Source organism: Notamacropus eugenii, chromosome 4 (assembly GCF_028372415.1).
Source record: "Notamacropus eugenii isolate mMacEug1 chromosome 4, mMacEug1.pri_v2, whole genome shotgun sequence".
Lineage (NCBI taxonomy): Eukaryota > Metazoa > Chordata > Mammalia > Diprotodontia > Macropodidae > Notamacropus > Notamacropus eugenii.
In genome coordinates, this window is record NC_092875.1 from 329,212,391 (window position 1) to 329,237,938 (window position 25,548).

At 39.5% G+C, this 25,548-nt stretch overlaps 1 protein-coding gene across 5 annotated transcripts in view; it reads right to left on the minus strand.

Annotated features, from left to right (window-relative positions):
• The window catches only part of SETBP1 (SET binding protein 1), a 505,913-nt gene that overhangs the window by 125,701 nt on the left and 354,664 nt on the right, over positions 1 to 25,548 (minus strand). The gene's annotated exons all lie outside the window — the stretch shown is intronic.

Consider the following 25,548-nt stretch of genomic DNA (forward strand, 5'->3'; position numbering starts at 1 on the left):
GACAAGTGACTTCAATGTATCCTCTGTGGTATCCCTGGCAAAGGGGGCTTTACATTTCATGATCACTGACAAGTGGCTGAAGTCCATCTTTGTAACCAGCTTTGGTACTTTTACTTAAGGAGTATTTGGCATGCTGCCCACTTTGTTCTCAGTCACTGTGAATAGCAAAGTATAATGGGTGCTGCCCTCTGCCACTACAGATACACTGGCCCTGGGTCTTCCTTCTAGTATCAACCACAGCTGATAACTAGAGGCCAGGACACCTAACCATCTCTCTTGCAAAATGTTTCTCAAAATTTTAAGACTTTGACTCTAAACTTTTAAGCCCACGGAGAGTAACTCCATTTGGAAACCAAGTCAATTTATACAAATTCTTCCAAATCCTATAATTCTATTTAAAAAAAAAAAAAGCTTGCTGGCATAATCCTTATAACTGTGGGCCTTCAGAATACAGAATATCAAGAATGGTCATTTCTCTGTTCTTGGTCCCCCTCATCGATCTGTCTGCATGATGTGTACACTGCCACTCACATCTAATTGAAAAATTTTCCCACTTCTCTCAACAAAAACAACCAAAGGGAAGTTGAGTTGCTAACTTTAGTTTGCTCCACTATGCAACTTGAAGAGAATCAGCACTCCTGGTAATATATTTTAAAACACTAGTTCACCATTTTGAACTTATGCTTAGGCTTAGAAAGAATGGATTCTAAACTTTGAACTGGTATCAAGAGCAGCTCCTTAGGGGACTGATATTTTTCCCACCACACTCCAAATCTACATTAACAACAACAATAAAAATCTAGTAGAAGGTAAACTCAGTGTGTCCAGGGATTTTCTGATTTTACCACTCACTACCTGTGTGACCTTGGGCCACTTAGCTTATCTCTCTAGGCCTGTAACGTTTCCTCTCCTGTACATTGATGGGATCAGACCAGTTAACTTTTAAGATCCTTTCCTAATCTAAATCTCTGAGCCTATGAGCCTCACAAATGTTTGATCACTGACCCAGATCAATCTGAAGGTAGCAGCAGAGTCAGAGAAGATGATACCTGAACTGGAAGGGTGGCTTCCAGTTCCAACCAGGGGAGTAGGAGATGCCATAAAAGATAACAGAAACTTTAGTGCCCAAGGAAGCATAGCATAGTGGCAAGAAAACAATATTTAGAATTGGACAATTTGGGTTCAAATCTCAACTATGCCATTTGCTGATGTGTCACCCTAAGCAAGTCGTTTTATTTCTCTGGGTCTTCTTTTCATCTAAAATAAAGGAGTTGGACAAGTAGATCTCTAAGTGGGGCAGTGGGTAGAGGTAGGTCCTAGAGTTAGAAAGACCTGAGTTCAAATCTGACCTCAGACACTAACTAGAGGTGTAACTTTGGGCAAGTTACTTAATCCTGTTTGCCTCAAAATGAGCTGGAGAAAATGGCAAAGCACTCTAGTATGTTTGCCAAGAAAACCCCAAATGGGGTCATGGAGAGTCAGACATAAATGAAATGAAGAACAACAACACAGATCCCTTCTAGCTTCAAACGGGATGGGTTCCCCTTATCCTTGGGAAGCTAAAGCATAGCTTCATAAAATAGGTACTTTGGGGTTCTCTGCAAGGTGACTTACTGAGGTTTTTGAATGAGGCCAAAGCAAGGTAGTGATCAGCTAAATGACCACCATTCTTGGAATCACATCTGTAACATGTGGCCTAGAAAAAAGATGCCAGGAGACCCAAACTTAAGGCGAGACTTTAATTTGAAAAAAAGATTCAAAACCCTAAATGCTCTGATTTATAACTTCACAGGAAGGGATGGTAGGCAAAAACGTTTAAAAGAACATTCTGTGTAGAGTTATTATTTTGCCAGCGGTTTGTGGGTTGGATGAGATATGGCATTCCTAAACATTAGACATGACAGATTTTTTTGAGGGGTGGATGGCAAGGAAATACAAATATTCTCCTCATATCAAGGTTCTCCAGCCCATCTGACTGTTTTTTGAGGGGTACATTTTTTCTTTCCTCTGGTGGCAATGGTAAACTGCAATAAAATAAGGAAAAGTGAAGGCCCAGATCAATTAATTTTTTCTTAGACTCCAGAGAATGTTTAGGATGCTGAGTTTAGCTTCAATTCTGCTTCATAAGGAGAGGAGAAAGAGAGAGGCAGACAGACAAGCAGAGACAGAGAGAGGGAACAGAAGGTAAGGGAAGGAGAGGAAAGAAATTTTGTGGGGACAGATAGACAAGAAAGGGCATTTTGGGTATTTAACACAAATTACATGTTTTAATAGATTTATTAAAAAGCTTTAAGAATTTCTGGACACAGAAGACTCTCTCCCCTCCCCCTTTTGCCACTCTCCCTCTCCCCACCCATGGAAGAATGGCAAAACAAAATAAGAAAGAGTTAATATTATTAACTAATAAGGAATGAGGTTCAGAGTGTGAATTGTGAGGAACAGTTAAATCAGAAAATGTTTCAGCTTAAAAGCAATGCAAGCTTCCTTACAAAAAGCCCTCCTTTGATACCTCATCATGGAATCAAGCGGACCTTGGGCTTTCAAAGGCCAGACTAGCAGGGAGCATTTGCTCTTAGGTCCTACTTAGCTGACAAGGCTTTGAATGAAGTGGTATTGGTGGTGACAGACTCTGTCTATTGTTTGAACAATCAACTCACTAAGCAAGGACAAGCATGCTAAGAACCAGGCAGCTGAACATGGCAGGTATCAATGTCTTGGCCATGACAACCCAGGGAACAGATGCAAGATGTCTGAAGGTAGGTGTCTTCCAGGTTAACAGTGTTGCTGCATTAGAAAGTGGGGCATTTAGTTCTTAGACTGTCTATAAATATTAAAATTCAGATTCTTCCAGTCTGTGGGTTCTGATTCACTTTTAAGTTGCATGCTTTTGGTTGCTAACTTAACTTTCAGGGCACTTAGAACATGTTCATATAATCTCAATGATTTCACTCTTCTTAATGTGAAATTGTTGACAATTCAGGTACATATTGTGTTGAAATTTACCACCTCCTGCATATGATGGGCATAATTTGCATAATAAGATTATAGAGTAGGTTTTAAACTACTAAAGGAACAAAAAGACTTATGGCCCCTTTCTCACAACTTACACTAATCTTCTCACAGCACCATTTTCATTGTTACTTTCCTCAAGAACATTCAATAGCTCCCTGAATAAAACTCTTCATTTAGTTCACCTCCTCATTATACAGACAAAGAAATCAGAGTTCATAGAACTGCTATAACTTGACCAAGTTCATGTCATTAATGAGAGACAGAGCAGAGATTTGAACCCAGGTCTTCTACAGTAATACATACACACACACACACACACACACACACACACATACACACACACACACACACACACACACACACACACACCTCTCTCCAGTTTTACTCCTGAGCATTTGAACCCAGGTCTTCTACAATAATACATACACACACATACACATACACACACACACACACTCACACACACACACACACACACACACCCCTCTCTCCAGTTTTACTCCTGAGCATCCAGAGAAGTCATTTAACTATGTACTCCTTCCTCACTGGTCCAAAACAATGCTCTCCATGCTTTCCCTGAACTACCTCCCTTCCCTTTCCATTTGGCCAAATATCAGTCATCCTTCAATCACAGTTCAAATCCCAGCTCCTTTGGGATGCCTTCCAGAATAGTTCCACCCTTGCTGATTTATCTTATTTGTGAATAAGTTTAGCTGAATATGACCAGATTGTGTCTCATTCTCCATTTGTTTCCTCTTCCCCCATCCCTAACACTAGACTGATTGCAAGCTTGTGGCACAGTCTCAGGCAAGGACAACAATGAAATTCTCTCCCTCAACATCACCACTGCTTTCTTCCCTGAAGTCTCAGCTAAAATCCCACCATTTGCAAGACACTTTTCCCAGTTCTATCTGAAATTATCTCCAGTTTATCCTATATACAGTCTGTTTGTACACAGTTGTTTGCATATCCTCTCTCCAATTAGATTTCTGTTGAGCTTCTTTAGGGCAGAGAGCATACTTTTGGCCTTTCTTTGTATGTTCAGTATTTAGCCCAGTGCCTGACACATAACAATATTTAATAAGTGCTTGTTGACTTGAATGGATAACTTCAAAACTTTTTAGAAGCATCCACTCAAATATAAACAATGAAGGTGTTAATTACAAATAACTCATTACAGACAATTTTTTAACAATTTTAACAAAATCTCAACAAAATCCTACTCCAGACCTTACTACCTGGGTGACCCTGAGGAAATCATGTAATCTCTTTTATGTCTTTAAGACACTGTCAATAATACCTATCATATTTAACTCCTGGGATTCTTTTGAGGATCCAATGAGATTATATATAAAAAGTACTTTGCTGTCTTTAAATAATAGTTACTATCATCAAGAACATTGTTGAAAGCAATCAAATTTTATTTCTCTACTAATATTCTACAAATTAGATTCTTCACTAGTTCTAGCTGACCTCACACCCAAATGATTCAGACAATTCAGTTTTAGTGCATTCTCAAAGTGTTTCACATTGTTTTACCCTCCCCCCCCAAATGTCAACTCTCCTCTTTCATACAACCACCAATTTGTTAAATTCACACCATTTGGGGGGCGGAGCCAAGATGGCGGAGTAGAAAGATGCACATATGCTACCTCCGAACCCACTGCCCATAAAATACCTGTAAAAAAAAAAAGAACCACCGGCGAATTCTGGAGCAGGAGAAGCCACAGAACAGAGTGGACGAGATTTCTGCTCCAGAGAGCCTGAAAACCTCTCGCAAAAGGTCCCTCGCACCCCGGACCTGGAGCAGAGCCCAACCCTGCCTCGGCGGCGCAGCACCGAAAGGAGCAGATCCGAGCAGGCTTCAGGGACAGAATCTCCAGCAGCCGCGCGGGTCCCTCCACCCACAGGTGACAAGGGTCAGTGAGAAGGTCTCTTTGGCGGGTCAAGAGGGGAGTGGGGTGCCCCCATAACTCAGGCCCCCTCGGGAGGCAGCAGCAGAGGCGGGAGCAGACCAGGGCTCCCCAAGCAGGCAGGAGCCCAGATACATTGTTGAAAGTCTCTGCATAAACCCCCTGAGGGAATGGAGCCCGTGAGGCAGCCCTGCCCTGACTTGAGCACCTGAACTTAATCTCACACTGAACAGCAGCCCTGCCCCTGCCCAAAGCCCTGAGGCTGGGAAGCAGCATTTGAATCTCAGACCCCAAGTGCTGGCTGGGTGGATCTGGAGGCGAGGTGGGGGTGGAGAGGACACTCAGAAGTCAAGTCACTGGCTGGGAAAATGCCCAGAAAAGGGAAAAAAAATAAGACTATAGAAGGTTACTTTCTTGGTGAACAGGCATTTCCTCCCTTCCTTTCTGATGAGGAAGAACAATACTTACCATCAGGAAAAAACGCAGAAGTCAAGGCTTCTGTATCCCAGCCCACCCAATGGGCTCATGCCATGGAAGAGCTCAAAAAGGATTTTGAAAATCAAGTTAGAGAGGTGAAGGAAAAACTGGGAAGAGAACTGAGTGACATGCAAGCAAAGCATGAAGAACAAGTAAACACCCTGCTAAAGGAGACCCAAAAAAATGCTGAAGAAAATAACACCTTGAAAAACAGGCTAACTCAATTGGCAAAAGAGGTTCAAAAAGCCAATGAGGAGAAGAATGCTTTCAAAAGCAGAATTAGCCAAATGGAAAAGGAGATTCAAAAGCTCACTGAAGAAAATAGTTCTTTCCAAATTAGAATGGAACAGATGGAGGCTAATGACTTTATGAGAAACCAAGAAATCACAGAACAAAACCAAAAGAATGAAAAAATGGAAGATAATGTGAAATATCTCATTGGAAAAACAACTGACCTGGAGAATAGATCCAGGAGAGACAATTTAAAAATTATGGGCCTACCTGAAAGCCATGATCCAAAAAAGAGCCTACACATCATCTTTCATGAAATTATCAAGGAAAACTGCCCTGAGATTCTAGAACCAGAGGGCAAAATAAGTATTCAAGGAATCCACAGATCACTGCCTGAAAGAGATCCAAAAAGAGAAACTCCTAGGAACATTGTGGCCAAATTCCAGAGTTCCCAGGTCAAGGAGAAAATATTGCAAGCAGCTAGAAAGAAACAATTCAAGTATTCTGGAAATACAATCAGGATATCACAAGATCTAGCAGCTTCCACATTAAGCGATCGAAGGGCATGGAATAGGATATTCCAGAAGTCAAAGGAACTAGGACTAAAACCAAGAATCACCTACCCAGCAAAACTGAGCATAATACTTCAGGGGAAAAATTGGTCTTTCAATGAAATAGAGGACTTTCAAGCATTCTTGATGAAAAGACCAGAGCTGAAAAGAAAATTTGACTTTCAAACACAAGAATGAAGAGAAGCATGAAAAAGTAAATAGCAAAGAGAAGTCATAAGGGACTTTACTAAAGTTGAACTGTTTACATTCCTACATGGAAAGACAATATTTGTAACTCTTGAAACTTTTCAGTATCTGGGTACTGGGTGGGATTACACACACACACATGCACACGCACATGCACACACACATAGAGACAGAGTGCACAGAGTGAATTGAAGAGGATGGGATTATATCTTAAAAAAATGAAATCAAGCAGTGAGAGAAATATATTGGGAGGAGAAAGGGAGAAATGGAATGGGGCAAATTATCTCTCATAAAAGAGGCAAGCAAAGGACTTATTAGTGGAGGGATAAAGAGGGGAGGTGAGAGAAAAACATGAAGTTTACTCTCATCACCTTCTGCTAAAGGAAAGAATAAAATGCACACTCATTTTGGTATGAAAACCTATCTTACAATACAGGAAAGTGGGGGAGAAGGGGATAAGCAGGGTGGGGGGGGATGATGGAAGGGAGGGCAGGGGGAGGAGGGAGCAATTTGAAGTCAACACTCATGGGGAGGGATAGGATCAAAAGAGAGAACAGAAGTAATGGGGGACAGGATAGGATGGAGGGAAATATAATTAGTTCTTACACAACACTACTATTATGGAAGTCATTTGCAAAACTACACAGATTTGGCCTATATTGAATTGCTTGCCTTCCAAAGGGAAGGGGTGGGGAGGGAGGAAGGGCAGATTGGCACACAGGGGCAATTAGAACGCTCGGAGTTTTGGGGTGGGGGGAGGGGACATAAGGGGAGAAAATTTGGAACCCAAAATTTTGTGAAAATGAATGTTACAAGTTAAATAAATAAATAAATTTAAAAAAAATTCACACCATTTGTTGATAAGGAGTTTGAAAGGGTATCCTCCAAAGCAATATAACAGGTTGCAGCCTACAACAAACCAGTTATCAAACCAGGGTCTCATACCTCCCATCAAAATGGCAGAATACATCAGTTGGAAAGTTTTATAGGGCAGAGCAGATTTCCACATTAAGAAACTCACATTCATATCCATACATACCTATTAACTACTCCCTTATTTGCTCCTGTGCTGACACAATGGTACCCTATTTTAGCGCCAGGCACCTCTGTTGGAGTTCAGTAAATACTTGTTGGTTGACTGGTTGGCTTACTGAGCAAGCTATTGCACTCTTCCAAAGAAGCATAACTTATTCCAAGGAGTAGCTTAACCCTTAACCTACTCATATGAATTTTAATACTACTTTTTACCCATCAAATGACAAAATTGTACTCAAGAAAAATACGCAAACTCAAAACCAGCATACACTAAAATAATGGCAGATACCAATTGGAGGAAATCTATCCTCCTTGAAATTGAAATAAAACATCTCTTCACTGATAAAATGCATCTAATCTAAGCAGAAGGCTGTTTGGGGACCTTTAATGTGATTTTGGTATGGGTACTTCAGAAAGCAGAGTGATGGATAGCCCAATGCTATGCACACAAAATATGCTCAGGAAATGATTCTTCAGCAGGAAGTGCTTATTGCTAATGAAGAATGGAGGGCCCCCACAGTTTCCACTCAAAAATCTTGCTTAGCAGAACACTAGAGTTTCCCTGAAAACATAACCCTCATTGGGGATTTATCTTCATATACTTCAGAACCATATTTCTTGAATCAGATAAAATTGTCCTTGGCAAAAACTGGCTAGTAAAGGGGACTATTGAACTAGTAACAGCCACAACATATTTTGTGCATTACTGACCTCTCCGTTTATGGGGTTAAGAGATAAATTGGTCAATGATATAGCTACCACTGGTTAGTGTTCAAAACTATTGATGGGTGTACTTAGAAATGCATTTATTGTATTGTGTCAGAGGATTGAGATGAATAGATACAGTGCCATTGCCTCCTTTCCTTAAAGAATCCCCTTATGCCCTATAGATAGATGCTTTTGAGGACAAGTTTCAATTACATACAGATGGATTGTTTACAGCAAATATATTAATCTAAGCCACCTTGCCTCTGTTCTCCCTTTACCTCATCAAACTTCTGGACTTTCTGAATATCAGTTTGTTTCAATGCTCAGAGAATGAATGTACATGGAAATAGAACTTTATCCCAAGTAAAACATAATTTCAAAGAGAATTTTTTGCTTAAAAAGAGACATTCTAAATCCAAAGACCCACTGGGCTCTCCACGGTTTTGATTTACCAGAATCCTTTCTCTTCTATGAGGAAATAGATGGTGGATTATTGCCTTCATTTTCCTAGACTAGTGGTTCCAAAAGTGTATGTCAGGGCCACTACTGATCATGACTTGTGATTTGGTGCGTATAAGACAGTTGGTGGTACCATGAGTAGAGTGTTAGGCCTGCAGTCTGGAAAATCTGAATTCAAATCCAGCCTCAAATACTTACTAGATGTGTGATCCTAGGCAAATCACTTAATCCCTGTTTGTCTCAGTTTACTCAACTGTAAAATTATGATAATAATAGCATCTGTCTTTCAGAATTGTTGTGAGGGACAGATGTGACAATACTTGTAAGAAGTGTTTAGCTTAAAATGCTTATTCCTTTCCCCATATAATAAGCTATGTAGTTGATCAACATGTATTTATTATGACACCATCATTGTGGTACAAACTTGGAATAAAATCTGGCTTATTCCCTCAAGGTATGATCTAGGAGGGGAAACAACAGTAAACAATATTTTTAAAAATTCCATTATTCAAAGTTCAATTGTGTGGCTATGATACCATTTTAGAACAGTGGAAGATGAGTTGGGGCTGGTAAACTTTATGGGAAAGGCAATATGGCAGACTTTGGAATGGGAGAAATGATGTGAAAAGGTATTTCAGATACAGGGAACAATGTTAGCAAACGCACAAATGTGAGAAAAACTATAGCAGACTTATGAAGCAACTTGTGGGAAAAGAGTGTTTAGGCTGAAAATGTCAAAAGTAAGGCTGGATGGATAACAGTATGGTAAGCCAGATCATGGAGGACCTTGGAGAATAGTCAGTGCAATTTAAATCTGATGCAGCAGAAACACAGACTTTCTCTATTTCTGCCATGAAGCAACAACATTCTTCCACTCTGGCAAGCATTTTTTTTTCTTTTTTGGAGTGGCAAAGGAAAATGGATGAGGCCAGTTTTCCACGGGGTTATTAACCAAAAGGGTCTCTGAAATGAGAAGAACTTGGCAAATCACCAAAAGAGAGAAGGCTAAATTATGGCTGAGCAGGTTGACAGCACCCTAAACTGAAGTTTCCTTAATGAAAATAAAGCCAAAGAACTGGTAGCCCGATGAGCTATTCCAGTATGGTGGGGTACTTCCTCTAGTGACTCAGTATTTGAAACCTATGCCAACTTCAGTGAAAAGCATACAGAAATGGGATCCTTTTCTCTTAGATGTCTTAAGATGGATGTTTTTTCTACTATAATTAGCATCAACCGGAACTAGAGAAATGGTAGAAAAAGCCAAGGAGAAGAGAGATTCCAGCTATTTGAGAAAACCGTCTGTGATGCATGGCACTTTCAAGAAGGATTTGGGAAGTCTTCTAGAAAAGAGCTACCTCTTCTATCCAGCTATGAATCCTGAACACAAATCCAACTCTAGACAAACAAGGAGATGAAGTTTCTACATACACAATGTAAAAAAGAAGGAATGGTTGCTCTTGAAAATTTTAAGAGATGGCCTTATATCCAAAGAAAGACCAAGAATATCCATATATATGTAGAAATTGAGAATTTATAGTGTGTAAGTACATCCAGGGATAATCACCAGAAAACAGATTCTAGTCTAGCCCTTTCTATTCAAGTATACTCAAGCTGAAAAATAGTAACGATGACCAATTAATGTGGCACAGAACATTCACAAATCTCTAGACAGGTGAGAAATATAACCAATAAAGAAATAAGTGACTTTGACCAAGATCTCTGCTAACTCACTGAACCTATTTTACCAAAAATAAATGGGGGAACAAGCAATTCAAGAATTCAATTTCTGTTGTTAGTCACATATCTGTAAAATTCCATTCCTTCTCATTCCATTTCTGTTCTGGCTCTGCAGCTGAGTAGCTGTGTGAATTCAGGCAAGGTCACATCATCTCTGAGACTTGGTTTCCTCATTTATAAAATGAAGACAGTTGTACCAGATCATCTCCTAGGTACCCCCTCCTAGGTACTGGGACTACTTTGCTCCATTCTATTCCCTGCCCATAGACTCAAATGAGTCTATTTTGTCATTCTTCTATAAACTCCCAGTTTATGGAGGCAGAAGACCTGGGTTCAAATTCTAACTTTAGAACTTGCTGCCTCTGTGACCTTGGACAAGTCACTTAATCTCTTCTAGACTTTAGTTTTCTTCTCTGTAATATAAAGAGTATAAACAGAAGTAATGACTTCCACATTCCCTTCCAACTATTCATCTAGGATTCATTCTGCCATTATTATTCTGTTAGATTGTATTCCATTCCATCTAAATTTCATTTTATTTCATTGCTTCCATTCTAACTCCTTTCACTTCTATTTTGATGAGGTAGGGAGTCCTTTGGACATGTGCTTTTAGAAGAAAGTAAACTTTGGTCCTCAGGATACAGAGTAATCAAGATCTGCCCAGAAGCCAACATCAAGAGGAACATTTAGCTTTAGGTGCAAGGAAAATGGAGACACATTTCAACACCTGAAACTGTAACAGATCATCTGAAAGCTGCTATGTGGTTCCTAGCCCTTGGCAGCAATCAGTCTTCCTTCCACCTTCCAATAACCCCAACCCCAGAACTACTCCCAACCCCAACCATATAATCTTCATGAATTTGTTCAGCTCTTCCTCAAAGCATGGCTCACATTTTCAATACCCTTCTAGCGAATGGAAATTCATTACTATTTGATGCAGTCTGTTCCATTTGGGAGAAATTCTCATCATTCTCAGGTTTTTCCTTATATTGAGTTGAAATCTGCCTCCCCATTACTACTATCCATTAGGTGACCACCTAGAGAAGAGGTGCTATCAATTTCTTGACTTTCTGGGGTATCTTCCCTAAAAATGGAATCCGTTCATAGTGGCTTATCTTTAGCTCCAACCAGACAGCAGAGGTTGTTTTTTAATCCCTTATTTAAAATCAAACACAGAGGAATGTACAATTGATAAAGCCTATGTTACAAAGTCATTTCTTGTATTATTGAAAGATATTTATCCTAATACTGTCTTGCTCTGCTGTTGAATACTGCAGTAAAAATGACACAGAATTTTTACTAAACTCACTTTTGCCATGGAATTACTAAGTGAACACAGGCAAATCAATGACCCTCTCAGGGCCTCAGTTTCACCATCTGTAAAGTGTAGGAGCTGAGATTTTAGATGATCTTTAAGGTCCCTTCCAAAACTAAGTCTCATTAATTCCTGAGTTCTATTGAACTTGTTTCTTGAGCTAAACTGTAAACTCTAAGATCCTTGAGTGTATGTACTCATATACTACATATACTCATATACTACATATCCTTGATATGTACTTCTCCATATTTTTTTGTCTCATAATAATGATGATGATGATAACAACAAACAACAATAATTACTACTGATATCAGCTAACATTTCTATAGTGCTTACTATGTGGCAAGCACTGTGCTACGTGCTTTACAATTTAATCTCATTAAATCCTCACAACAAACTCAGGAGGCAGGGGTTATCATTACCACCATTTTAGAGATAAGAAAACTGAGTCAAACAGAGGTTAAAGTGACTCGCCCAGGTGGACATGGTTATGAAGTATATAAGGTTAGATTTGAACTCGAGTCTTCCTGAGTCCACCCCCAGTGCTCTACCCACTGTGTCACCCAGCTGCCTTGGTGCTATCTAGGAAATGGGATTCTTAACCTGGATTCTAGGAAGTTTTATTTTCTTCCCATATTTTGTTAATGATTGCTGTTGTTCAGTCATGTCCAACTCTTTGTGACCCCATGTGGGGTTTACTCAGCAATGATATTAGAGTGGCTTGCTATTTCCTTCTCCAGGTCATTTTACAGATAAGGAAATTAAGGCAAAGAGGGTTAAGCAACTTACCCAGGGTCACACAGATAGTAAGTGTCTGACACTGGACTCAGGAAAATGAGTCTTGATCTTATGCATTAAAAAGCATTAATTTGACTGGTCTGTCAAAGGGATACAAGAGGTCCTGCCTTAGAAACAGAGCCTTGCATACAGTGAATACTCGATAAATATATGTTGATCTCAGTGTGTGAAGAAACCAGAATGTCAAAGGACAGCATGGTGTCACTGAAACAGTTTTGGGCCCACAGTAAAGAGAACAGGGTTCAGATCATCCTCTTGTACTTATCCATTGCGTGGTCTTGGGTAGTCATCTAACTCCTCTGGTACTTTATTTCCTTAGGTATAAAGCATGGGGTATGATCTCTGACATTCCTTCCAGCTCTAACATACTGACTGAGTTTCGGACTCCCAGTCTAGTCTGATCACTTTCCTTGGAGCACAAGGGTTCTTATTCTTTTCTTTGTTCCTTTGGTATAATAGCTCGCCCCCTGCTCTAAAGTTCTAAATACTAATCCAATATTTCACAGAGGAGCAGAATGGGGAGCAGAGATTGCATGGATGGTAGATCTGGGTAGCATTTTCCAGGGTACAAATGAAAAGATGCCCCCCTCCACAGTGCCTCTGAAACTACCTGCATTGAAAACCAATTCCAAACAAGAATGCTATTCTAACTTTTGGTTCCTGTTTTCTCCTATGGTTCATCAACAGGATTACAGCTAGGTCCCCAAGAGGATGATGTCACTCGGTTTGCTTCAGGGGAAGAAGTGGCTGGTTGTATTTTAAGCTCTGGGGGTGGAGTTGTGGTTCTGCTCCTCCAGATTGCTCATAGCCTCTTCCATTGGTGGGGGCCACCCCACAAAGACATATTCTGCTGCCTTTTGAACACATTCCTTGCAGCCTCTCAACTGGTCAGAGGTTCTGCCCATTTTCTGGTCAGTGCCTTGAGGTTGTAAGGCTTGTAGAGAGTGGTTTCTGAGGTTTACTTAAGTAGAACAGACTGGAAATCAGGAAAATTTCCATGTCCAATTGGTCCCAGGTTTGTTTTTACATTTATCATTGTTTGGGTGGTGGCATAAACTAGAGAAGTCACAGGCAACTATTTCCTTAGGGAAAAGAGGTGAAAGGTCCAAAGTAACAAACGTGTGATAGTGAAAGAGGAAAGGGAAGGAGAACTCACCAAAGTAAAGAGAAGGTAGACTTGAGAGTGAAAAGTGTTCTCAACCAGGGAATGCAGTGGAAAGTTCTGGATATGGAGTCAGGAATCCTTGAGATCAAATTCTGCCTTGGACATTTACTATCTGTGTGTCCCCAGTTATGTCATTTAACCCTTTCTGGGCCTCAGTTTCCTAATGTGTAAAATAAATGGACTAAGTCTATCTGGTCCCTTCTAGATGCTGTTGTTCAGTTGTGTCTGATTCTTTACATTTTCTTGCCAAAGATACTGGAGTGGTTTGCCATTTCCCTTTTAGTGTATTAAGGCAAACAGAGTTAAGTGATTTGCCCAGGGTCACACAGCTAATAAATGTCTTAGACTGGAACTGAACTCAGTTCTTTCTGACTACAGGCTGAGAGTTCTAACTATCAGGCCATCTAGCTACCTCTTCACATCCTATGAGGATGAAGTCAGAAGATCTGGTTTAGTTATAGCTCTGCCATTTCCTTGCTGTCCAACCTCAGGCAAATTATTTATTCTTTAAGAGACTCAGTTTACTCACATATGAAAAAGGAATAATAATACATACTCTATCCTAGTTCACAGGATGACTGTGACTGATCAAAATTATGTGAGGGATTATTTCAATAGAGCTGAAAGAGATCTCCATGGTTATCCCATCCATTCTCCTAAATGAAGAAACTGAGGTGCAGAGATTTGAAGTAATTTGCTTAAAAAATCAAGAAATTCAAATCCAGGTCCACAGCGTTCAAATTAAATGCTCTTTCTGCATCTCATGATAGTAAGTTTGACATTTATAGTGCTTCTTCTTAATATCCTATGAAGATCAAGTAGATATTAGAAACATCATTAGCCCTATTTTACACATAACAGAATTGAGGCTCTTGGCGATTAAGTGACTCATGTAGGATCCCATGGTAATAAGTGATCTGGGAGTTAAAACAGGCTGCCTATCCACTAAAACAGTGGTGTCAAATAGAAATGGGCCAGTAACCAGTAGGAATAAGGACCCCTAGGGGCTGCATATTGATTTAGGAAACCAATTTTTAATATATTTATAATATTTTAATAATATCTACATATTACATACAATATAAAATACAAATATATAAATAATATGAAACACATATAATATAATAATATATTGTATATAAATAAATATATAAAAAAACAATATAAATAGTGGCATGAATATTTCATGCTTATTATATATTTAATATAGAATACATAATGATAAATATATCGTAATATTTGTAATAATATTTATTTTGCTAATAATATTCTTCTCCAGTGTCTCCTCATGGCAGGATAAGGATGAATTCTATATCTTGAATGCTATCTCAATGAGCCAGAAGTTTTGGGAGATCCTTCTTATCTAAAAAAGCTGTGAGCTACAGACCTGGTTTGGAGTTGTACTTCTGTGGTTGGAGAACACGCCTGGCTAAATGGCTTATCAGCAGAGTTTTGGCCACCAGATGTGTGCATGTGTGTGTGCGTGTGTGTGTGCGTGTGCGTGTGTGTGTGTGTACTATTGAGTAAGGCATGGTAGACTTCTGCAATCTGCATTGGAGAAAGCAATATCACATGGATAAAACATGAGGTATGACTACATGCTGGTATTATATTAGGTGTGATGGTTGATGCAAAGAGACACTGAGACTTCAAGGAATAGTGGACATAGAAGAAGCTGTAGAAGAGGAAGAGCTGAGTTCAAGTCCTTCTTCTGTCATATAAGGGCTATGTGACCCTGGGGAAATCACGTGATCTTTCAGTCCTCTAGGCAACAATTTGAATATATATTAAAGAGAAAGGACTGGTCTGCATTGGTAGAAGTTTCATGTATCAGGAAAATAATTTTCTCTTTTCTTCATTCTCTTTCTATCTGGTGATGGTTTCCTTGCTGTCTACAAACATATGCATGTATGAGTTCGCCTCTGTGTGTTTAGTATGTCAAACATACTCATCTCATACTCATCTCTCCTTCACCTTTAAAAAGTCTTAACCTAATCCTATCATCCACACTAGTTGATGTCTTACATCTTACTTATTCTTTGTGTTTAAATACACTAAATATACTAGTTAATACACACTTATTAAACACCTACTATGTATTAAATACCTACCATGTATTAAACACCTACTGTATGTTAGGTATTGTGCTAAGTGATTTATAAACATCTCATTTCAGCATCACAACAAACCGGGAAGCAGGGATCATATGAGATGAGGAAACCTGAGGCAAGCAGAGATTAAGTGACTTGCCCAGGGTCCTACAGCTAGTAAGTATATGAGGTTACACTACCTGACTCTATTTCCTTTCCTCTCATTCTCTTCTCCACCCTCTGCATTCTAGCTTCCAATTCTATGTCTCCAAAGTTACCAAATCTCTTCCAAGTCTAATGACCTTTTAAAAAATTTTGATACTTTTTGACCTCTCTGCAGCATTAGCTATTGTTGATCATCTCTTGAAAGTGCTCTGCCCAACTGGTTTTAGTGGCACTGCTCTCTCCTGGTTATCATCCTATCCATCTGATCACACCTTCTTTGTTAGTTCTTGGTCCAGGTGCTGCCTACCAACAATAGAGATCATTAGAGTGTGTCCCTCGTAGTGCTGCTATGAGGATAAAAGTATACATTTTTAAAGTATTGAGCAATCTTTAAAGTGTCATATAAATCTCACTTATAGTAAAAACAATAATTTTTTCATAGGATTGGTGTACAGATGATGTCTATTAAGTTTTTTTGTAAACTTTGAGGTGCAATACTTGTCAAATATTACTCTTTCAGCATAAAGACTTCCACACATTTACTCCTATGGCAAGATCTGTCCTAAAATTATCTTTTTCTAGTTGCAAGGGAGGGAGGGAATAGCATTTATATAGAACCTAGTATGTATCACGTACTGTGCTAAGCATTTTATAATATTCTCTCCTGACAACAACCTTGAGAATTAGATGATATTATTATCCCCATTTTATAGCTAAAGAAGTCAAGGTAAATAGATGTTAAGAGATTTGCCTAGAGTCACACAACTATGAAGTGTATGAGGTCAGATTTGAACTCCTATGGCACTCTATAGTCCTATGCCATTTAGCCATGGGATTTCTATGGTTCTAGTATTACAGGATCAGTAAGTAAGCCTATCTCATATCTCCCCTGAAGTCCCCTTCATGATTCTGTTGACTTCAATTTCATCTTTTTTTGACCTTTGCCTCTCTGGTTAGCATTAAGGACAAAACAACTTCACTTTGGGGAGCACTGAACACCTGGAAATAACTCTTCACTTGGTAGAAAATGCTTTTTAAAAATTCTAAATAAAGTATATTCAACTAATATACTGGTGAAAATTCTGGAAGAAGAGTTGAGAGACCAAACTTTGCTTGTGGGCATATCTGACTTGTGAGGCAGTTTAGATAAGAAGTGGTATCGCTCTTTCTAGAAAGAACAGTGGAATTAAATGCAAAGACTAATTTTGATTCAAAAATTGGGATGATAAAACATATTTACTTTCCTTCTTTCTGTAGAGAGATATGGACCACAGGTGCAGAATTGTGCATATGCTACCAAGTGAGGTTAATATGAGTGTTTTCCTTATTTGCTGTTGTTACAAAGTTTGTGTTTTGGTTTGTTTTGGTTTTTGGAGGGGGGCAAATATAGGAAAGAGATGGCATTAAAAACAAAAAGCACCAATAAAACGCTTTTTAAAGGAAATAATGCTGGTTAAAGAATAGAGAAAAACCTATATTATAGGGACAACTCCATCACTATCTACTTATGTATCTTTTGACCTGTGTGTCAGTTTTCTCATCTGAGAAAAATACTGGTCCACTTGCCTCACAGGGTCATTATAGAGATCAAATGAGACAAGCTACCTTTTTTCAAAAGCACTTGGAAAAGTACAAAATTCCTGTGCCAAGTAAGGGGTGTCACTTCTCCTCTCCCTAAGGCATTTGACTGTCTACCTGCCGCAGAGGTACAATGTTTTGTCACTTCCACCTTCCCACCCTCTTGTCTTGTCACTGGGGATTGTGAGAGTTACTGAGCTGGAACGTTTACAAAGCACAAGAAGTAAAGGGCTGTGAAACTGGAAGACCATTTGGAAAGTGGCCTAAACCAAGTTAACTCAATGCAAGGTTTTAAAGAGCAGAACTACTAACACAAACAGTGCACTTCAAATACCTCCAAAGGGGGATCGTGCTAGACAAGAACTGATGAGATCAGATGAAAAAGGTATGTTTGGAGACAGCCAGCCATGAACATTTCTCAAACCAACATACCTCTCTTTCCTACTCCAACATCCTGTCAGGACTCACTGAATCCTTATGTTCGAAGTTTTCCCCATTTTTTGCCTTTCTTCTATAGTTGCACAATCTACTCGTCAGATACAAGCTTTACTCCACAAGATGATGGTCATTTATCTCTTTGAAAACATACAAACTTCTTGCACTGCTCTTTCATTAGTCTTTCAGTATATAGGACCTGTCTTCTTAATTAGGTTATTTTTTCATTTCCTTAAAAAAAGCCTTGATACTTCTTGTTTGTTTATATATCAGTTTATATACTAGTCTCTGTCCTTTAAGGCTCAATGCTTTCCCCTTCTTTTTCAACTAAACAGTCTCCTTCTATTAAGGAACCCAGCACAGCCCCCATAGTCACTGAGGGGAGAAAAACTTATGGATATGTGATCCATTGAACCCACCATCAACAACAGCTGACCAACTGCCATTGATAGGGAGGTAGGTCCAAAATCCCTGAGGAAAAGAAAGAGAAGTGATCCTCTCCCCTCTATCCAGCGCACCCTTGGAACCAGCAGCCCTGCTACCATCTCAGTACCATAGCCCTTGTCCAGGACAACAAGTGTTGTGGAGATGGGACCTGGTAACTGTTTCTCTAAGTTCTGCTACCTGACCCTGCTTCCTCAGCAGCCACAGTCCCTAAAGACTATGAGGGTGAGTTCTTTTACATAGGCAGAGTAGACTATTCGTTAGAAAACTTTGTAAATGAACTGCATCACATCCATAGATTAGAGAAGGAAAAAGGGGGTAGATGTAGAATACCCTCCCCTGTACCAAATGCAAATAAACACAGCCACACCCTCAATGTTTCTTTAAACATCTTTCATTATGCACTTCTGCATGGGCCAACATGGGGTCCACATAAAGGTAAAAAAATAAGATGTATCCCTTTGTAAGTGAGCAAAGGAGTTCCTGCTTCACAAATATTGGGCTATAGCTTGGTTTGAACCAGCTTCAGGTACTGATCATGTTGGAACATAACATTCTTCTCCAGAGCTCTTGGGAAGCCTATATTTCATTATGCGAGGGCACACTTGATTTCTGCTCCAACAGAAGAGGAAGCTTTTACATAGAGATATTTACTGAGAAAAAAGTACAACAAAAGAAGTACAAAACAGCCTGTAAGTGGATTTGGGCTTTAAATAAGAGGAAAGTTCCTAACAATTTCAACTGTCCAAAAGCAAAAAGGTGTATCTTTAAAGTAATGAGTTCCTCATCAATGAGGGGAATTCAAATGGATGTTTGATGTCTGGTTGTTGGGGATGTTTTAGAAGGTGCTCCTGTTCATATATAAGTTGGATTTAAATGACCTCTGAAGTCTTTTCTAGCTGGGAGAGTCTGTGAGATTTTCTGGTTTCTTTATTCTTCTCCACACACTAATTTCGGTCAATTGGCAATAAGTGCTGTTTGGGGAAAAGCATAATGTTTGCCAACGGTATCCAGCAGGGTGAAATCACCACAGGTAGCTTCATCCTGAGGAAGATTCTTTTTTCCAAGCCTTTTCCACAGCATCTCCCAAAAGTCAATTTCTGGAAAGAAGGAATGGGGTGCCCAGACTTCCTTCCACACAGTCATTTTTTGCTTATCTCTGCTCCATGACTGGCCACTCTTGGGAAGCTGAGCATTGCTACTTTCCTTAGCCAAGAATGGCTCAGCAGCATATCCAGGCCAAGTCTGTCAAAACCACACTTTCTGCAAGGCCAATCCAGAATGTGCATACTTCCCCAATCCTGTAGAGGTCTAAATAAAAACTTCCAGCAGAACTTAACAATCTGTGCCAAACTAGGAAAGATAAATGGCCTGGGGACTCCATGTTCTGAAGGTGGAATTTCTTGATCACTGGCTTCAGCATGGCCAAGACAATGCAATTTTTTCAAATTCCCAAAATGTTATGGGTCACAACATTTAATTTGATAAATGCTAGGTTTCCAAAAGGGTTTTGTGCAGAATCCTAGGAAGTTCAATAAAATAAGTATGTGCAATAGTTAAGACAGGATGGAGGAAAAAGAATTCTTCAGAAGTCCACATACACAAAAAAAATAGTCTTCATTTTTATATATTAGTTCCAAGTGGTATTTTGGGAACCAAACTATTAGCAGAGAGACTTTTTTCACAATAACTTACAGTTTAAAAAAAAAAAGACTGTATAGTTTAATATCTCTCATTCCAGTCATCTTTCCAATTTTCCTTTTATACACACATACAGACACACACTTCTATGTTGTATCCAAAGAGAGAATGTTAGAGCTGAAAAGGACCTCAGAGATCATGAAACCTTATTTTATAAGTAAGGAAATTGAGGTGATGTGGCTTGCAATGGTCATAAGACACCATTGAGATCAACCTGAACCTAAATAAGCATCATAGATAAAATATAGCCAAGAAGAAGTCGCCCAGCCTCTGACTAAAAACTTTCAGGACTGAAGATACCACCCCCTCCTGAGGTCACCCATTCCACCTGTGGATTCTTCAGACTGGCAGGAAGCTTCTTTTCCGTACACCAAACTCACATGATTAGATTATCTACTCCAAACCCTTTTTAAAGAGGAGGTAATTGAGACAAGATAGCTGACTTGACCAGTTATAAATCATAGCTCTTAAATTTCAGAGCATGGATTAGAACCCCAACTCTATGTTAGAGTTAGAAATCCCAACTTTCAAGGTGGATAAAAAATGGAAAACGCTAGATTTAATCAGTACTCCTCCTCCTCTCTTTGTTCTTTAGTTTTATTAATCTCCACTTTGGGGAATGACTCCTATTCTCCTTTCTCATCCATTTTTAGTCATTATCTCGTCATGGGTAAATCATTTTCATCTTTCTCAAGACTTTTGTCACCCTAGATAAATCTCTCTTTGGGATGGTTGCTTAGATGTCCCCCTTCCCACCTCCCAAACACAGGAGATCTGGCAACAGGCAGAGGCAAGGCCCAGCTGACAAACTCCTGATAATCTCCCAGGTGAGCTCAGTATTATTTTATCTGAAGAAATATTTGAACTTTTTTCATATTGTGATGATAATCTTGCTTAAGAACCACATGTGACTAATACATGTGTACATTTATCATGCTCACTGCTTCTCCCTTATCTGACAGGTGTTTGTTCTCTTTCTACTAGCCTGAAGAAGGCAGCATGTCTGATGTTTATGGGAAAACTTGCATCATTATTGGTTAAGATACTTGGGGACTCTGAGTATTTGAAAAAAGGAAGATTGTGACTGAAATAAACCTTTTCTACATCCTCATGAGGGCTTTCTCTAAGCTGCCCATACTCACATTTTGATCAGGTGATAGAAAGTTCACTGCTATGAGCTAAATGAACAACAGTATCTCTGAGATTCTTTAGAGGGGACTCCTGTAGTGGCTTAAATAAAAGTTGAAGTAGTTGACCTCTGAAGTCCAACTCTAAAATTCTGTGGTTCTTTTCTCCTCTACTCATTCATTGGTCCCAGTCTGATTCTATAAATAGCTACAGCTACATAGTAGTAGGCTCACACTACACAAACAAAACTTAATAGCCAGCACTTTTGAAATAGGTAAGAGAAAGAAGAGGGGGAAGAGGAAGAAGCAAGGAGAAAGCAAAGAAGGAAAATGAAGAGTTGGTATGTGGAAATGGATATGAATTGTAGATATGATAAGAGATGGGTAGAAAGATAACTTTGCCATCTGGTGGGACAGAGGGATGGGAAATAAATGATTTTCTGACTGCTGAAGGGGAAATGAAGTGTGCAACTGCTGCTTTTGCTAAATGGGGTCTCTAATTCCTCTCTCCATAATGATAATGACTTACATTTATACAGTATCTTTCCCGAGCCCAGTCCCAAAGAAGTGTCTCAGAGGTATAACCAGATGCATCTCTTGGTTCATTTAAAAAGTTAGGCTTCCATAGGGTAGAATTTCACAATGGTTTTAATGTGAAACTACCTGTTGGGAGAGGAAATACTCAGATACAGAAGGATGAGGACAGAGGAGGAGGAGCATATCTCCATTATCTTCCTGTAATAGGGGGAGATAAAGAGGGGGAAGCAGTTTACATCTGAAATCTTCACTTATGACATACTTTGGTCAAGGCAAAAATTTCAACTCAGATAAAATCATCTAGGGATCCTAATGGCTTTATGTGACCAAAATCTAATCTTAACTGCTTCACAACTATATCAAATGATGGCATTCATTGGAAGAGATCACATTTAAGGTGAACTCTCTCCAAGGATTATTAAGTTACCAGGGTAGTCACTTCTGTGGCTGACATCTGGTTCCAGGATGCATTAAAGGCCATTCTCTGGTGGTCTGCATGTAAAAGAATGTTTAGGAGCAACCAAACATGAAGGCAAGAAGTGGGTTGAGGACATCAATGAATCGAGTCTCTTCGTTCCAATGAGATAACCGAGGAAAGAAAAAAATAACTCGATTCTCAAGAGGCTGTCAACAACTTCTACTAAAACATGGGCAATATACTCACTTAATCCAGTGTTTTATACATAGTTAAATATTTCACAAATACTTTGCAAACTGAATCTCAGCAAGGAAAAGGATAGAAGACCCATCATTAGAGACATTAAAGGGTTGACATTTAGAGAAGATTAGGCTATCAGGAAAGATTCTGCATTGGTTTTAAATTAAGGAACAGAATGTCTTCTTAATTACTCTACTTCTCTTGATCAGTTGTATAATCACCATTCAGCTACCTTAGGGGAAGACTAGTAATTTGATGGTTGAATATGTTTTTGCAAGGAAGAACACTGGCTTGGGAGTCAGAAGACCGTGATTCCTTCTGGTGCTGACTTTGTTACTGGTTTTTTTGACATTAGTCAAATCACATCACCTATTTAGGTCTCAGTTGCCTTATAGGGTAAAACAAAGATAAAAAAAAATCATAGAGCTTAAGAGTAAGAACGGAACTCTGTGAGTCACTTAGTCCCAACCTCTCATTTTACAGAGCAAGAATCTGAGTCCTAGAAAAGTAAGAAAGAGCCTTTGCCAAGGTCACACAGATAATCACAATTATCTTGCTGGCATTTAAATAACATCTTTAGGTTTGAGAAGTACTTTAGATATGTCATCTCATTTGAGCCTGACAATAATCCGTGGGGCAGGTGACATTATTACAGAGGAGGAAAATGTGACTCAGAGAATTTAAGCAATTTGCTCAGGTTCTACCAGCTAGTGAACACTGCAGGTGAGACTGAAACCCAGGCCTTTCTTATGGCAACTGCAGAGCTGTAGCCACTACACCATGATGTCTATTGATAATTTAACAATTAATAATTTATTTTAAAAAATTTAATTAAAATAATAATTTAAGAGCAGAAACTAGAACCCAGGTCTCATGATCTTTCCACTATCGACACTACATTTCTGTCTCACTGGCAGGTGTGCAGGATCAAGGGAGAGAAAAGATGTGAAAGCACTTTGGACAAAAACGTCACCAGAGCCATACAAATGAAAATACATGGAAAGTGTAATGGCAAGATTGGAAGCCAACTGTGAGCCCCTGAAAATGACAGGAACCAAGTCTGCAACTGGGCAATTTATTGAAGCTCAAACAATTCCAGAATAATACAGTCTGGTTTAAGAAAATATTAATCAGATTGTTTCCTTAATGTGTGGTCATAGTGACAGGCCGCCCCTTGGCTGCCCTGAAATATCTCTCTTATTTTCTGACAAGTTGGGCTTCATGTTTGTTGATTCTTCTGAGTGAAACTGTGACAATGTTTTCCATCTAATAAAAGCTCAGCAAATGCAGAAATGAGAACCAACTCTGCCCTTGGCTAGTAAGGGAAATCGTGAACATACCTTGGGCTTAGGGTTGATTTAACTCCCTTCTCAGGGTGGGCTTCACCACTCAGACTCTGCACTATATACACTGAGGATCCACAGTGAAAATGAAAGACAGACTTGCCAATTGACTTGGGGTTGGGGGACCAAGTTTGGATCATTTATCTCCCATAACATATCCAAAAAGGACAGGAAAGATAATCAGACTTCATTAACCCAAGAGACCATCACCATAACAAATCCCATGCTAGTTTGAAGGGGAAATATGAATCTTCCTTAAATGATGATTCTTAACTGATAACTGTATTTCTCTCTGAAATCTAGCCTGGAAAATGTATCTAATTATTCATTAATGGACAGCTCCCACCTCCTATAATTATTCATTCCTGAGGAGCAATATGAGGACGGAATGGATAAGAAAGCCCTTGCAGGCCTAAGGGATTAGTATCCTCCTCCAATCCTTTGGCATTTCAGTCATGGGAGGAAGGCCCTTTAATTCTAAGCTTTGGGGTAAAGAGTTGCATATTACTGTGGTTTTATAACTCTTGACACTTAAGGCAGGGATCCCATACTTTTTATGTGTTAAGGAGCTACTTACTGGGTTGCTTTGGAAGTCTTATATCCCATTCAGTGATTTGTGAGGGATACTGGCAGGGAAGTGGGAGACTTGGGGTGTGTGTGTGTGTGTATGTGTGTGTGTGTGTGTGTGTGTGTGTGTGCATGAGAGAGAGAGAGAGAGAGAGAGAGAGAGAGAGAGAGAGAGAGAGAGAGAGAGAGAGAGAGAGAGTTTGGTGATCAAATGTTGGGGAAGGGCTAATGATGGAACAATCTTTTCTACTTCTAGGAAGCCACAGGTAGCAGGAAGAGGATGTGTTGCTATCAGCTTCAGCAGTTTTGAACCCTTTCTAATGGATATACCCTCGGGATAAAGGAAGGTTCACCTAATCATAGGTTTAGTGCTGGAAAGGAACATGAAGATCAGTTAGACCAGTTCCTTAATTTTACAGATGATGTAACCAATGGCAAGAAAGGTTAAGTGAGGTTACTCAGAGTGTATGTGACAAGAGATAGGATTTGAACCCTAGGTCCTGCGACTCCAAAGTCAGTACTATTTCCACCGTACCATGTCGAAAGGAGTTATAGCGCCATCACACACACACACACACACACACACACACACACACACACACACACACACACCCTCCCCCAATCACACTCTTTCCCCACAGCCTAAAAATATTAGAGAAGCAAGTGAGCCTCATCTCTTTGCTATTGCTCTCCTAAGGCAGCATTTTAAATGCAGACAGGCTCCACAGAGGATGTTGTTAGTCTCATTTCCCCATCTTCCTTGAGCCTTACCACCATTTTCAATACCTGGGAGGTAAGCAAAAAGCTCTGTGTTTAGGAGCTAAAGGCTTGATCTTATTAGGTTGAGGTCTGTGACTTGCCAGCTGATAAGAATTAACTAGCTGAGAATCCCTGGGAGGTCCCAGCTGTGGAAAGAGACATCTCAGGTTAACTCTACGCTCTTTGCTAGGATAATAGGAGCCCTGATATTTAGAGGATCTCATAGAGAAACTTACAGGTTTTTCTTGAGGAGTTCTCTTTCTGCCCCCCACCAATGACAATGCATGCCTCCCGGTCACATCTCCCACATCTTTCTTTCACCTTTGATAAGAAAGCAAAGACGCCAATGATTTTTTCAATTAAGAATTTGAGAGCTACTGAAGGCTTATGGATTTCCAATAATTTCCTAAGGAAACAAACAGAATATACAGGGGAGTACATGGAAGCTTAATGAACCATGGACAGCAATGCTATGTAGTCACTAAACCAACTGTAAGGGGAAAATGGCTTTCATTTGATCCAACACTTTGAAT